Source organism: Aptenodytes forsteri, unplaced genomic scaffold, assembly GCF_000699145.1.
Source record: "Aptenodytes forsteri isolate BGI_AS27 unplaced genomic scaffold, ASM69914v1 Scaffold49, whole genome shotgun sequence".
In the NCBI taxonomy this organism is placed as follows: Eukaryota; Metazoa; Chordata; class Aves; order Sphenisciformes; family Spheniscidae; genus Aptenodytes; species Aptenodytes forsteri.
In genome coordinates, this window is record NW_008795125.1 from 5,590,795 (window position 1) to 5,605,063 (window position 14,269).

Consider the following 14,269-nt stretch of genomic DNA (forward strand, 5'->3'; position numbering starts at 1 on the left):
AAATAGGGGGGGTGGCAGCCGGGGCGCCGCTGGCCTTGCCAAGGGCAACCCTGCCAAGCAAAGCGAGAGCAGAGGAAGGCTCTGCCTCGGGGCTGCTTGTGACTCCTCGTTTTGGCCTTTGCCCGTTGGTTTTAGGAGGTGGGGGGGTAAACGGGTGCTGTTTGCGCTCCCCAATGGGCAGCAGGGACATCGCACCTCCCCAGCTCTGGCGAGGAGTTTGGTCACGAATCACCATAATGGAAATGTTGTAAGATCCTGTAACAAATACTTGAACCAAAGTGCCCCGCGCTTTGATAAATTAATTGCATAATTATAGAGTTGTTCTGTTAGTATCTTGGCCTGGTGCCTGTGCGGGGGTTGGGTGGGAGTGTATTTCGGTAACTTTTCCATTTGATTTCGGTTCTGCCCCAAAGCAGAAGAGGAAACTTGTGAAATCTCAGGCTTCCCAAGACAGGATTTCCCAAAGCCCCCCTACGCTGCTATGGGAAAAGAGGACATGACAACATAAAGACTGATCCTAGAGCTTTGTCAAGACGTAAAGACTCTCAGGCACACCATTGATTATTAACGGCACCTAGATGAAGATGTAGCTACCCCAGCTGTACACCCTGCCTCATAACACTACTGTACACAGAATGAGTTGTAAGTGTACCGCGATGCTGTTTCCTCTCTCTGCCTTGCCAGTCCGTTCATCCAGGAAGGTCCATCTAATCACCGTGCTGGTTTGGAGAAGGTGAGCTGTATCCCTGTATTTCCCTAACCTGAAAAATGGACTAATGAACCTGTCTATACCAGAACAGCTTTTGAGGCCAAAGCACTGCTTGTATAGATAATTTTAAAGATTTCCTTCTAGTAGACATGTAAAATACAGGTTCTGGGTTTGGGTTTTTTTGTTCTTTCTAAGTGGATATATGCTCAAAATATCCTTCCATACCAGCATAGCTATGACTGGATGTAGCATCAGCTGGCATAAATCCCTGGGTAGAAACTCAACTTTGGCAGGTAGATTTGATGAGAAAATAAAAGGGGATTCAGGTTTCTTTTGCTTTTAAACTTGCTGTTTGGCAAACAAGCCCTCCTGAACATAGGAAACTGCTTAGCAACTAAGTCTGGAGGGAATCAGGAGTTTGCTTGACATGCTTCAGTCTTCTTGTTACAAGCGTCAAGGTAGGCGAGCAGAGTCAGAGTTGCTTGTATGTGCACACCAAAACCATCTAGCTTCCTCCTGCCCGCAGACTCGTGTGATGAGCTCCTGCAGAACAGCGGCAGAGCGCACAGGAGTCAGGCTCCAGAGGTTAGCATTAGCGTCCAAACAGTTACAGCGTCTGCACTTCTCCTCACATACACTGGACGTAGCGTTCCTTTCCCACTCCTCCAGGACTGCCGGTCACGCTGCAACACACCAGTCTAATGAGCAAAGCACGAAAATCCAGCAAGACGATTAAGAGCAAATCAAAAAGAAGAAAAACCAAAAAAGCAACATGAGTAATCAAAGTGAAATGTGGCCCCAGCTCAAAGTAAAACACACAAAGAGCAAGGCTCTCCCAGGGGCAAATCCCAGAGCAGCCGGTTGGCTGCCAGCTTGGATTGCGGAGTCCTCCAGGGCTGGGGGTTTCAGCCATCGTTGCCTCTGAGGATACCAACGTGGTCTGCAAAGGCTCTGTGTTGCAATGCAGAGAATGCCTTTGTCTGGTAAATCAGTGATAGGAGAGCAGCGATTCCTGAGCACCACGCAGGGGGCCTAGCAGCTGACTGCATGGTTTCAGTCGTAAGTCATAATATTGCCTCTCTTCTTTCCTCCCTTGCCTGACTCTCCCCTTCCCCTGCCTCCCCTCAGACATTTAAAAGGCTCCTTGTGTATTAGTTACAGAAATTAAAAAATGCAACTTTAGGAAATTCCTGTGCCTTGTCAGCACCAGAGATTTGCTCAATTTCTCCCCTAAGACCCGAGTCATCAGTGTAGCTGCCAGAATACAAATTCCCACTGTACTGAAGTAAAGCTGTTTGCCTGAGTTTGCATGGCATGATTTGCCATGGTGCTGTTAGCCTTGGCTTCACGCAGGAGAAAACGACGTCTCTGGAAGAGGCAGCTTTTAGGGGGCTCAGAGATACATGAGCCCTACAAGAGCCTGTGCTGCTGCAGCTGCTCTGTGTAGGCAGCTTCAGGGATAAAAAGAAGCCATAGATGAATCTCTTCCTAAAGGCAGCCGAGGTCTTACTCCACTGCCAGCCTAAACCACCGGCTCGGCATAGGAATATTGGACCAATAAAACAAATGGGCTTCAATAAGTTGTGGTCACCAAGCAAGTTCCTGCGTATCAGCAAAGCTATTGTAGCTGTTCACACAAGCATGCCTCGTTACACCGGCAGTGAGGTGCTGTGACCCAGCTTCAACCTCGGTGAACGGGGGGCAGGCCAGCGTGCTTCATCTTGCAGTCAGGGTGAGCCCAGAGAAAGCCTGGGTGGCGAAGACAACTCAAGCGATAGGCAGGAATTTGTCACGCTGCCCTGCTGCCTGAGCCTTTTGGCCAGGAAAAGAAAATACAGTGTAGCAGATGGAGCTTCTCTAGATCCCGACAGCCCTTCTTCTCCCTGCTTCCCAGTCTACTCTGAGGCAAAATTAATTCAGAAGAATTCTTCCCCAGTGTTTCTTTAATTACTGAAGTTATTATTTGTATTGTGATAGCCTCCATGGATCCTCGCCACAGCCCAGCCACTCTTGTGCCAGGAGAATGCACACCACAAAGGTTTCAGAGACCATCAAGCACACACAGTAGAAACAAGAAACCTCAGTTGGCAACTAGGGCCGTATCTTGGTGGGCACTACCCACACACGTCGGCTAAGGAATAATGCAGCTCTCACATCGTTTATAGCTTTATTAAAATATGCTGGAAAGGAGCTGCCCTTGGAAGAAAGCAAAAGAAAGACTAGTTCCCTCCTCAAAGCAAGAGAGTTGCCTGCAATGAAGAGGGCAGTAAGGCCCACAGGCAGCATTCCTCAAAGGATGGGTGGCTCCTGAATCATTAAGTAGATTCTTCCAGACATTGTGAAATATTCATACCTTGAGGGAAGATTAGTTTTCTTTTTTGACAGTCATAAATAGGCTCTTCTCTGAACACATTCATGAAAAGAAGAGGAGCAGCTCTTTATTTGCTGACATTGTCTCTGTCTCTTGCCTTTTATTTAGATTACAAGTTCTGTACAGCAGAGACCATCTTTTGTCCTTTTTGCATGGTGTCACACATAAGGGGATATTGTCCATGACTAACACGGGAGGTTAATACAAATAACAACATTTCATGGCTAGGGGCATACAGAGGTTATCACTACCACAAACTGCAAACAAAACTGCAGTTAAAGCTCTGATGAGCTCAGATGAGCTCTAGCAAATCTTACTACGATGGTTTGAGATGCAACTGCAGAGCTCAAGAGCAATCCTCCTTGAATAGTAAGTCGTCACACTGAGTGCGGCAAAAGACCGACCCCCCTGAGCCAAACCTCCCAGAAGCCACTGACCCAAATTTCGTGAAAAGAATACTTGTCTCAAACTCAGTATGTCTTTAAAGAAGTGCTGGTAGAATTGAGATGAACCTCCATCCATCTCAAGCTAGCCGAGAAACCAGTTCAGCCAACTGTGACCACGAGGAAGCTGCATTTGCTAAATCCAGATCTGTCCTTGAGGCAGGTAAAACCAGGACTGAGCAAAGGCAAATGCAGGAACTAAAATGGCTCCTTACTCCTAAAGTGGAAAAGTGCTCCGGCACCCTCGTGCACTATGGAAGGAGGAGAGTAAACTGAAACCAGGGCAGTATTAACATGAGAGGGCAGAGGACAGCAGCTGAGCAGAACAGCAGCATCGGGCAAGAAACCAGGCAGGCAGAGGTGACTGGGGAGGTGGAGACAGCCAGAGCAGCAGCACTGCTCCACCCAGACGCCGAGTCCAGCAGGCAGGGAATCTCCTTCTGCTTTCTCATCTCTCAGAAGAGTAAAACCATGGAGTCCACCTTCTTTGTAAATTATCAAGCCACCCAACAGTTCTAGTAAGATCCAACAAAAATGAGTGGGGAGGCGAAGGGTCATGCATCATAGAAATCAAAGAGTAAGAATTGTTTGTTGTCAACAGAAGCAAAAAGCTTTTTAGGGGTCCTTAGGAAAGACAGGAGAGGACACATCCCCCAAAAGATGGTTCATTTGCCTGTTCTACCTTAAGACAGCGCAACCTTTCAAACCCCTGGCAAGCCATATTAACTAGGCCATAATCCTTCCTCCTCAGGCCTCACAAAAGCCAATAAAGTCGTTATTGCCAAAAGGGTGCACTACGCACAGATGTGTTCAGCTATTAATGGGTTTTGCAACTATTTTCTGTCTAGTAAGATAAACGATGAACAGAATCAGCACGCTCTTGGGTTTGACCAGAATGCTGTTGAAAAGAGAAGAGGAAAAAAGCTTTCTGGAAAGAAAGGAGGTGATCAGGTGCCAGGGAGAATCCTAAAGCAGTGATCTTCCCATGCAAGCCTGCACATTTCCAGTACTGATGCGAATCACGTGTCTGAACTGCTTCACTCAGCCGTGTAGTACAAGCACCGAGGCTGTAGCCTGATGGTCTGTCGATACAAGCTTGATGCAGAAGCCATCGTAAAGGGCGGCACCTCAGATCTACTGCTCTAACTGGAAAAAACCCAACAGACTCACTGTCGGGCGCGGTGAAGTTTGCATGCCTCCTTCTATGCCCTTTTTTCAGTTTTATCAGTTTGTCTCTGAAAACTCATTAACTTCCCCTGGCCACAGTTACACTTGTTGCTTAATTGCTGACTCGTGATGAAACCAGGCCGTGGAGACCACAGCAGATCCATTACCTCTCTAGGTTAAAACTTCACTACTGCAAAGTTTTCAGGACTAGGCAGGACTAAGTAACACTGGTGACAACTCCTCTAGGACACCACTTAAGCAGCCTTGGCTGCTGTAGACCTCTATTGTAATAACATCCATTAAACTGAGCCGACTTCCCACAATATTGCTGTCTTGCAGGAACAAAAATACCAATCTAAAGAATTAGGAAAAAATATGCTACGTTGAAGAAATATACCCATGGCTTCAGGACTGCCCTTGAGTGACCCTCGTAACTTACGGGCTTTTCCAGTCCTGCTCTCCTTTTCCACATGGAGGCTGTCAGGGGAGGCTGCCTCCACAAGGGAAACAACCAAACTGTTTGTTGATTCTCCAGCGCCTTGTTTCCCATGCAGCTTTTGTACTGCTGGAAAGGACCAGTGGAAACTGCTATTAAATTTAGCTTCTATGGCTTCGTATTTGCCTTGTAGAAGTATCAGTGCTCGGAGAAAACATGAGGCGAAGCAGAAGGAAAGTACTGCTCAATGAACAAGTGCAAACAAAATGCAGAAATCAAGAATGGACTTTGCCCACAATTGCTCCCTTCCCCAAATCACTGCAAGTGAAATGAATTTAGAGCAAAGAACACCATAAAACATACATCAGCGATGCTGTTTTTAACTTTGTGGTGTCACTAAGAAAAAATTATGAGCCGCTTCCATCACAGGGCTTCTGCGGGCCTCTGTTTCTGCACTTTGTGGGTGCCAGGTACGATGTTTGCACAGAAATCCTTGCAGCTGGACTTTACCTGGAGGCTCTGGCCAGCTGCTGGAAAGAAACTGCAGGATTGAGAGCAGTTACAATTGCAATATTATTTGTACCATCTTCTTTGGTTCAGCACACGTCATTATTAGAGGCTATTCTGTGGGCCTTCTTCCCATGTTAGTCCCTTAAGACAGGCTTCACTGCAATTACGTTTTTTCCTATTTGGCTTTCATTTAGGAAAACTGAAAATCACTAAGAGGAGAATTACTGCCAACACTAACCTTTATTTTCACCCAAAGACACAAATCAACTAGGTGCAACACACACTTTCATTCCCTTTTTCTGTCTTTTCTTTCTTCTACCAAATAAATATTTTAAGGTAATGAACATCAGCTCAGCACTGAGCCTGTAAAGAAACACACATGGGAGAGGAATTAGTCACAATGCTAACAGTTCAACATTATAGCAGTAGAAATATAAATATATTCAAATGTTTCATTTTACAGTATTTGAAGTGCAACAAGTCATTTAACAACCGAAAATGTCAGAAATCACCATCCAACAGACTGAAGACCACCACCAGCAGTATTTCAAAGCAATGCCAAACCCACAGGGAGCAATTTAACATCGTTCTAGAGGGGACTTTCTGGCATAAAAGGGAAAATAAGGCAGTGCACAAAGTGGCTCGGTATGTTAAATTCTTAAAAATAGTAGTTGACAGTATTGTTATGAAAACAAATGGAAGATGGAAGGGGCTAGAAAGATGAGGCTGGGAAGAGGGGAAACAACCCACAAGGCCAGCTGGTCTCTTGTGAAAATATCGACTGAATCGCAGCATTTTGGAATTGCTGCTGCTAACACTAACAAAAAAGGTAACTGTTTAAAAAAAGGTGGTCTCAATATCGACTGAATCGCAGCATTTTGGAATTGCTGCTAACTGCTAACACAAAAAAGGTAACTGTTTAAAAAAAGGTGACTGCATGCATAATCCAGGGCTTTTCATAACTCCCTCATTAGCTGACGGGGAAGATGGAAGGGGCTAGAAAGATGAGGCTGGGAAGAGGGGAAACAACCCACAAGGCCAGCTGGTCTCTTGTGAAAATATCGACTGAATCGCAGCATTTTGGAATTGCTGCTAACACTATAAACAAAAAAGGTAACTGTTTAAAAAAAGGTGACTGCATGCATAATCCAGGGCTTTTCATAACTCCCTCATTAGCTGACGGATTCTTGAATAAGCATTCTTTTTTTTTTTTCACCGAACTGAGTAAAACTATTTGGCCAAACACCAAGCCGTACTGACTACTAGTGCTCATCTCCAGGCCTGTGCGTAGGTCACTACTTCAGCTAGGGATGTAATTTTTCAGAACTGACCTAAGCTACAGCACAGGAATGATTCTATTGCCTTAAACATCTTTTTCTCGGGTGGGAATAGGTCTGTATGCACGATGCAGAGTCCTGCAGGGAAGACCGGGTCTCGACCCCCTCCGGTTGCAGCACAACAGCTGAAGCAGACGGGTGTGATGAGTCACACCGATGCAAGACAGCGGCACTGCCTCTAGCCGGGAGCTTCTGTGAGTGACGGCAAGTCAGGCTTGCCAGAAAGACACAGAGCTCAACAGAAAGTGCTCACCTCAGACCCTTCTCTGAGGAAAAGGCACATATTTAAAGCAGCCAACAAAGCGTGATGTCCAACTGACAGGGACTTCAGCAGGGAGGTGGTTCCTACTCCCCCCTAGTCCTCCCACCCCAAATATTTTAAATGCGGTAATAAAGAGCATCTGCCTTAATGAGAAAAATCACGTGAACGTCCCTGGCCTGCTGACACAGCGGAACAGTTCAGCAACAAGCAGCTGCACTGACTCGCACGTGAAGCTGACCTCACGCTGCTGTTCAGCCAAGCCAGTTCTCCAAATTCAATGCATCTGAGGAATTGGTGAAATTCAGTTTTGTGTAACAGGAAAAAAGACATTTGAGAAGATCTGTTTCATACAGACATGGCTCCTGGTTTCCACACCACCTCTTAAAACCACACACACTCAGTAAGGAGACATTTATTCCATTATTTCTGTTTTCAAATTTTTGGTACAAAGTTTATTTTCAGAAGTTCCCACATGATCCTTTCTTCTACCAGCGTCTTTTAGGATTTTTCTCTCTCTGATTTATTTTCTTTATCTGTTGAAGCAAAAGCAGTAATTGCTACAGAAAGCAATAATGGCAATATTACAAATATTTTACAGCAGCATCCATTCATCTCTTTGCCTCAAAAAAATAACAAAAATAAATCCAAAGACAAGATCCGTACTGCCACAAAGGCTTAGGTTTGTAATATCCAGAAGTATGCTGCGTTCCCATATATGAGTTGTACAAGTCCAGCACAACTTTCCAAGTTTGTGCAGAGCCTGATAAATAAGACACAGAAATATCAGTTACGTTATACCGTTTCTAAGAACTTTTACTCTGTAAAATGTTTGGTCACTCAAAGCTATAAGCTTAATCACATATCAAAGAACACAGGCAATAAAGCCCATCTTACTAGAACATAGAGTATTAGGCCAAACAAAATATAAGAGGACAAAATCTAGTGGTCACTGAAGCCTCTTTAAAAAAGGTCTAAAACAGAATGTTTCCATCATGTATCAGAATAAAAACGTACTGTATTAAATTTTTTTTTTTTTTTTTTTTTTTTTTTTTTTACAAGCTGTCTTTTAATCAGTCTTCTATTTACAGTGCAGAACTTCTGCCAACTGCAGTAGTTTAACTTTGGCACAACACTAAGTTCCAATCCTTTTGAGTATTCAAGTCCTGTGTGTGTCCAAAAATTTTCTTGGTTTCACGAAAGATTAGGCCCATTCACAGTTAACCAGTTATCTTGAACTTTTTCAAGAATTGCTTCCCCTTCACCACATTGGGCAGCTACAAAGGAAAGACACTGTAAGCTATTGCATCATTTAAAAGAAACTCTTCATTCTAAACAGTGACTGTATTGTTGCTTCCTTTAACATCACATACACCAGACAGATCACACAGACGGCTACATACCAGACACCTTCTAAAAACCTTGCTGGTCGTTAGTGAATCGTCTTCCTCATACTTCAAATACGTAACAATGCATTAACTTAATTTCATTTCACATGTCAAACAGGACATTTAAATATATTGCAATATATTATAGAAAATTGCAAAGCGCCATCATTTCTGTAAACGAGATCGACACCTGTTAACTCTCCTGTGCACATGAAGAGCAGTACCTAGTGCCACATTTTCTATACAATATAAAGCCTTCCCAGGTAGGGCAACTCATTTTAGTGCATTTCTGTACAGACTGTAAGCATACATGCAGATAGCCAACTATGCAAAATTGGAAACACTTTTGTAAGCTGGAACTGGAGGCGGGGGGAACATTTCGAAATCATAATGGAGCTCTTGTGGTTGATTGTTTCCTATCACAGATGAAGACTTGAATCTTCTGTCATTCTAGCGGATTCTTTAGGGAAAGTTTCATGATAGGTATCTAGTATTGAATAAGCATAAGGAAATACTTTCATCAACTGGGACACAAATATTATGTGTCTTAACACATTCTAAGTTATGCACAGTCCAATATTCATATAGTAACCTTATCTCTAAAATACTTGAGAAACCCCAAATTATTTTTATGCCACAGTATTATAACCAAGGATAAGTTATTTTATCCACCACTGTAGTGCTACCTGCTCTAGAATAAAAGAAAAAAAAGCAAAAAAGCAAAAAAAAAAAAAAAAAAAAGAGGCCTCACACTTCCCAACAAGTGTCAAGTCAGAAGCAGAGGTCAGTACCATTGCTAACCACAACACAAAGATCAGTGCTGCAGTCCAGCCAGCACGCTCCCAGGCAAAGATCCTTCTCACCTAATTTCAAATGTCTGTAGCGTCAGTGTCTGCCTGCAAGCCACGTGTAACAGTCAGTGGAGTTTAGGGTGCAGTTCATCTGACCAGCTCCAGGCATATAGGATGAACAGGCTTGCATTCATTAGGTGTACTGACTAGCTACGGTGTCCTGCTCAAATGCAGACATCAACACACAATCAGACGAATCCCACCTTAATTCATGAGAAGTGCTATGGGATGGATCCTCAGTTACCACTCTACATTTCACAATGTTGTGTAAGTCAGTTCTGCAATGACTATCCACTGAAAAAGTGCAGATGCTCTTCACCACAGAAGGAGAAAAACCCCCAAAAGCTCAGACCATTAAACTTGAAAATATTGGCTGTAACCCACCTGTGCTTCAAAATCTCCCTTTTTAAAAGGGTGAAAACTATACAGAAATTTGAGCTTATTGAGTGTGTATAAGTAGCTATTGAGGGGATTTTTCACTTTCTCTTACAACTTTCATTTTAAAATCTTTTCCTACAGAATTTTAATACATCACCAAACCCCAAGTAACTTGACCCGATGAGTTTGTGTCATGCTACTTGGTAAATCTACTTATCCTAGGATATCACAAGCTTGATGGAGAATGCAGGTGTAACCCAGCACTGTTCAGTGCAGGGAACTGAGCCCTCTACTAGCCCTTCCCGTCTCTAATTTACACAATCATCCCAGGCATTATGAACAACTCTCAAAAGTTTTACTGCTCTCTGATCATTGATACTATCTTTTCATTACTACTGAATGTAGGCAAAATTATTTTCCAAGAAAAAATAAATTAAATCAAAGAAAGTAGCTATATTTCATTGCACTCTATTTTTGTGCATTCAGGTTAGGGCAGGGATATTTAATATTACAGAAGCTTACAGATTATCTTCTCTCCTTGGGAGATATGAATATAGACAGATACAGGACTCGGGTGGAGGATGCAAATCGATACTGTCACATTTACAGAAGCAAATACTGACATCCAGCCTGAATACACAGTACTCCGCTAAGTGCAAAGGGAAAATGCTCCCCACCTTAAACTACAGCTTGGTTACTCAGCAGCCAGAGACTAGTTGTCAGAGTTACTGCTGCGCTCTCATTTCAGAGGAAAACGGAGGAGGAAGAGAGTGTCTGCATCTTTGGGCTTTCTGGCCTACAGGGACTGCATAAGGCCATGAATCACTTTGTATGGGCTCCAGAAATGCTTTCTCTGCTCTGTAGAGGAGAAGGGAGTGCATCTGCCTGCCTCAAGAGTTCCTTGGTGAGCAGGAAGAAAATAGGCTTTTGCCCAAAGTGAGCAAATCATGCATTAGAAAAATTATTTCGTGTCATATGTGGACATTGCAAGAGTTTCCTTCCCAATAATTAAAGTTACAGCCAGACACCACATTGCATACGATGTCACGAAAAAGCAGTTTTTAAAATGGTACTGGACAAGGTTAAAAAAGGGAATGGCCTCATTTACTATAGTGTATTAGAGATAATCCACTAAATTCTGATCATGAGGTACTAGATATCTTTCCTCTCCTTTGCTTTCAAAACAAAGCAGAGATTTCTATGTGCTAAAAATGAGTGATTGCAATACTTTACTTGTTCTACCAGAACAGCAAGAGTAAAACTTGTTTTGCTTATCAACTTCTAGGTAAGTGAGTTCTGCAGGGCAAGCAAAAGTCAAGAGCCTTGAAGCTTCTGTATTTTCCCTTCTTTCTACTTCTTACAAGCCAGCACTCTGTTAGTTCATTCAAACCTCCAGGGAGGAATAGGTCTGACTTTCTTTCCACAACAAACACTAACCTTGGGGTCATTAAGAGGTTGATACTGGGAAGACGGCACTGTTTAAGATGGAACCGTGCTCTTTCATTGTACTCAGAAGCAAGAGCAAAACATGCCATGAAGCAGCACGATACAGTGACACTGGATGCCTCAGCCGGTTGTGACACTGCTTGCTTTCTTTTAGCCCTTCTCCCTCTCCATTCTGGCACAGGATTATCTTTATTCTCTCTTTAGCTGAATTCCAGAGACAGTTTCATCAGATCAGGTACTCCTGGCAGAAACAGCAGATGAAGAAGAAAGCTCTACCTTAGCTCTAAAGGAACTGATGCTCACAGCTGAATTCTGAAACAATGCTCCCAACAAAGACTGAGAACAAACCAGCTACCTAAAGGTAAGATCTGAGCAAGATCGAAGAGTTTCTTCATCTCCCTGTCAATGACAATCACTGAAGCCTGGCTCATAACTGGCTCAAACCTAAGAGGTGATGCTCCACGGAAATACAGAAAACGTACCACAAGCTCATCTACACACAGTTATTCACCAAGCAGGGAAAACAACAAAACCCCACATGGACACTCACCCCAGGGTAGACATACTTTCTTGCCCTTTCCCTCCCCACTGTCAACGTAGCTCAGTCCAAGTGGCTTCCAAAGCACCTTGAAGGTGTGTGTAAGCTACAAGAGGGAGCCAGGCTGCAGGGGCACACTGCTGATGAGCACAGCGATGCTCAGATTAATCATAAATTAAGACACTTGCTGCGGTTCAGGAAGTTTCCTGTATGTAACTGGTAAAATGAGAAGGCGCCATATCCTCTCCACCTGCCAGGCGATTTCTGTTTCTCTCAGGTGACTATATAGTGTGCCTTGGGCACCTAGGTAAGGAGCACAGCAGCCTAAGGTTAGAGGAGATGAATCTAGGCTAAACCGCTGTTACCAGTAGCTTTGAGTTCCCACCAGCCATGACCACAATTCACAGATAAAACAGACCAGCATGCTGACAGCTCTTTCCAATGCTTCTCCTGTCAGTCCTGATGCGGGAGGCCTCTGGAAGGAGTCTCCCTCTCTCCCAGTATGCAGTGCAAATATACACATGCTGTAAACATGAAATAAACTGGTAATTAATGGACTCTGTTTGTTCAAACAGAAATAACGGACAGACTATGAGCAATAACGAATGCATACAATTGCTGTCCTCAGGCTGAACCCACCCAGACTTTTCTCATCCTTGGCACAACTGAAAGGCTTGCAATGTGCATGTAGCCCAAAGGAAATGTGGGTACTCTGCATCTCCCATTAGCTGACCCACAGCACATGGTTTAATTTAAATTTTATATTCTGCAAAGAGATGATGTTCCTCAATGGGCTGTAAATACTATTATAACCACTGGAATACATAGAACTGTAATACAGCAACTGAGAATCTGGCCCAGTATACATCAGCCACCATCTCTGACCATTTTACTGAAAGACGACGTCCAATCCAAATATATTTAGTCTGATAAACAATGTATTTCCTCTTCCTGTGTTCTTCACACCAGAGGTGCTTAAGGCCTACTATTGTAGCTGAGTCTTATTTAACAGAACACTGCCAAAATGGAAAATTTCCCAGTTTAATCATATAATTAACTTGGATCTGTATTTTTTCCCATCTTTTAAAGAAGGTCAGATTTAATGCTAACCTAAATGCAGTCTCTGCTGACAAAAAAATGGAGTTGTTTATTTGGACAGGTTGCTTGGGTGGGTTTTTTTTTTTTTTTGAAAGAAAATTAATTCTGGGTCAACCTTAAGGATTAAGACAACTCCAAATTTTGCTTGCTAGAGGCATATTCCCAAGGATTTTAAGGATTTGCTTCAATATTTTTGGAAACTTAAAAATAGCATCTCTCTCCCTACTAGCTTTGTCCTTTCCCACTCAGCAAGCCCTGATTTTTGACCCTGTATTCCCAGTGGAGCTTGAAGCTAACGCGAGTCTTTCTTGTATCTGCTGGCATCTACAACAGCCTCATCCATACCATTACCAGCCAAACAAGAATACCTCCCAACCATGCAGCAGTCAATGCTGAAAAGGCCAGATCCTGATCTCTCTTACACCACCTCACATCCAGAGTCATAAGCGCTCCAACGAAATATGCTGACAACACGGTTTTGCTTCTCCCCCACCCCAAAGTTCAACTGAGGGATTCTTGGCTAGTCCTCTCTAGCACCGCTGGCCACTTTGTGCCCCACCAATTTGAGTCTTAGAAGCCAGGAAATAGTTTCATCATCAAATTTGTGTCACACACCAAAAGCCATTGCCTTTTTCTTTCCAGCAATCTCAAATAATCAGAAGAGCTCACCCTGGTGAATGGCTTTCACACAGAACATCCTCCTGCAACTCAGGCAGCCTGTTCAATCTGGGAGCAGAAGAGCAGCTACAAGTGTCCAGAGAGGAAGGTGAGTTAACAATATTTCTTTTGTCAGACGTTATTCCCTTTCTTGCTTTGACCTGGGTTTCACCCACAATCAGGTATGAAAAACAGATCTAACAGGGACTCCTCTGCTTCAGAAAATCATGACTAAAAGGACTTTCTTGGTCTTTTGACAGTTACCACAGTGAGGAAGAAAGAGTAATTCCAGATTAGGTTCTTGGAAATGTGGAAACATTAGGACACATTTTCTCTACACTAATCCATCTCTCATTGGTCATCAGATGCAGAAGCCTACAGAGAAGATGCTGAAAGATGTGCAAAAGGAGATTGCTAGTATCCTTTCTGTTAGTGCCAATGTAAAAGCAGACAACGCTGGCGACAGCAGCACCAATTCATCATAATCTTTTGACCTCTAAATATAAAGTAACTTATCCCTAAAAAATGCAGACTGACAGTAGCAAGAACACAAACTACTCTTCCTCGGAGTACCAGTTCCCTAGGATGCCAGACATCTGCCTAAACTAACTTCTGTGAATTTGGCCCGTTGTTTTGAAGTTGGTAATTCTAACTCTACTATGATTTCAATGTCTTAAATGT

General features: G+C 43.4%; 1 protein-coding gene across 1 annotated transcript in view; it reads right to left on the reverse strand.

Annotated features, from left to right (window-relative positions):
* Positions 1–8,293: 8,293 nt before the first annotated feature.
* The window catches only part of ZHX1 (zinc fingers and homeoboxes 1), a 28,786-nt gene continuing 22,810 nt past the window's right edge, over positions 8,294–14,269 (reverse strand). The window contains exon 4 of the mRNA XM_009277222.1: positions 8,294–8,509. The gene's annotated coding sequence lies outside the window, so the exon portion shown is untranslated. The remainder of the gene's footprint in view (positions 8,510–14,269) is intronic.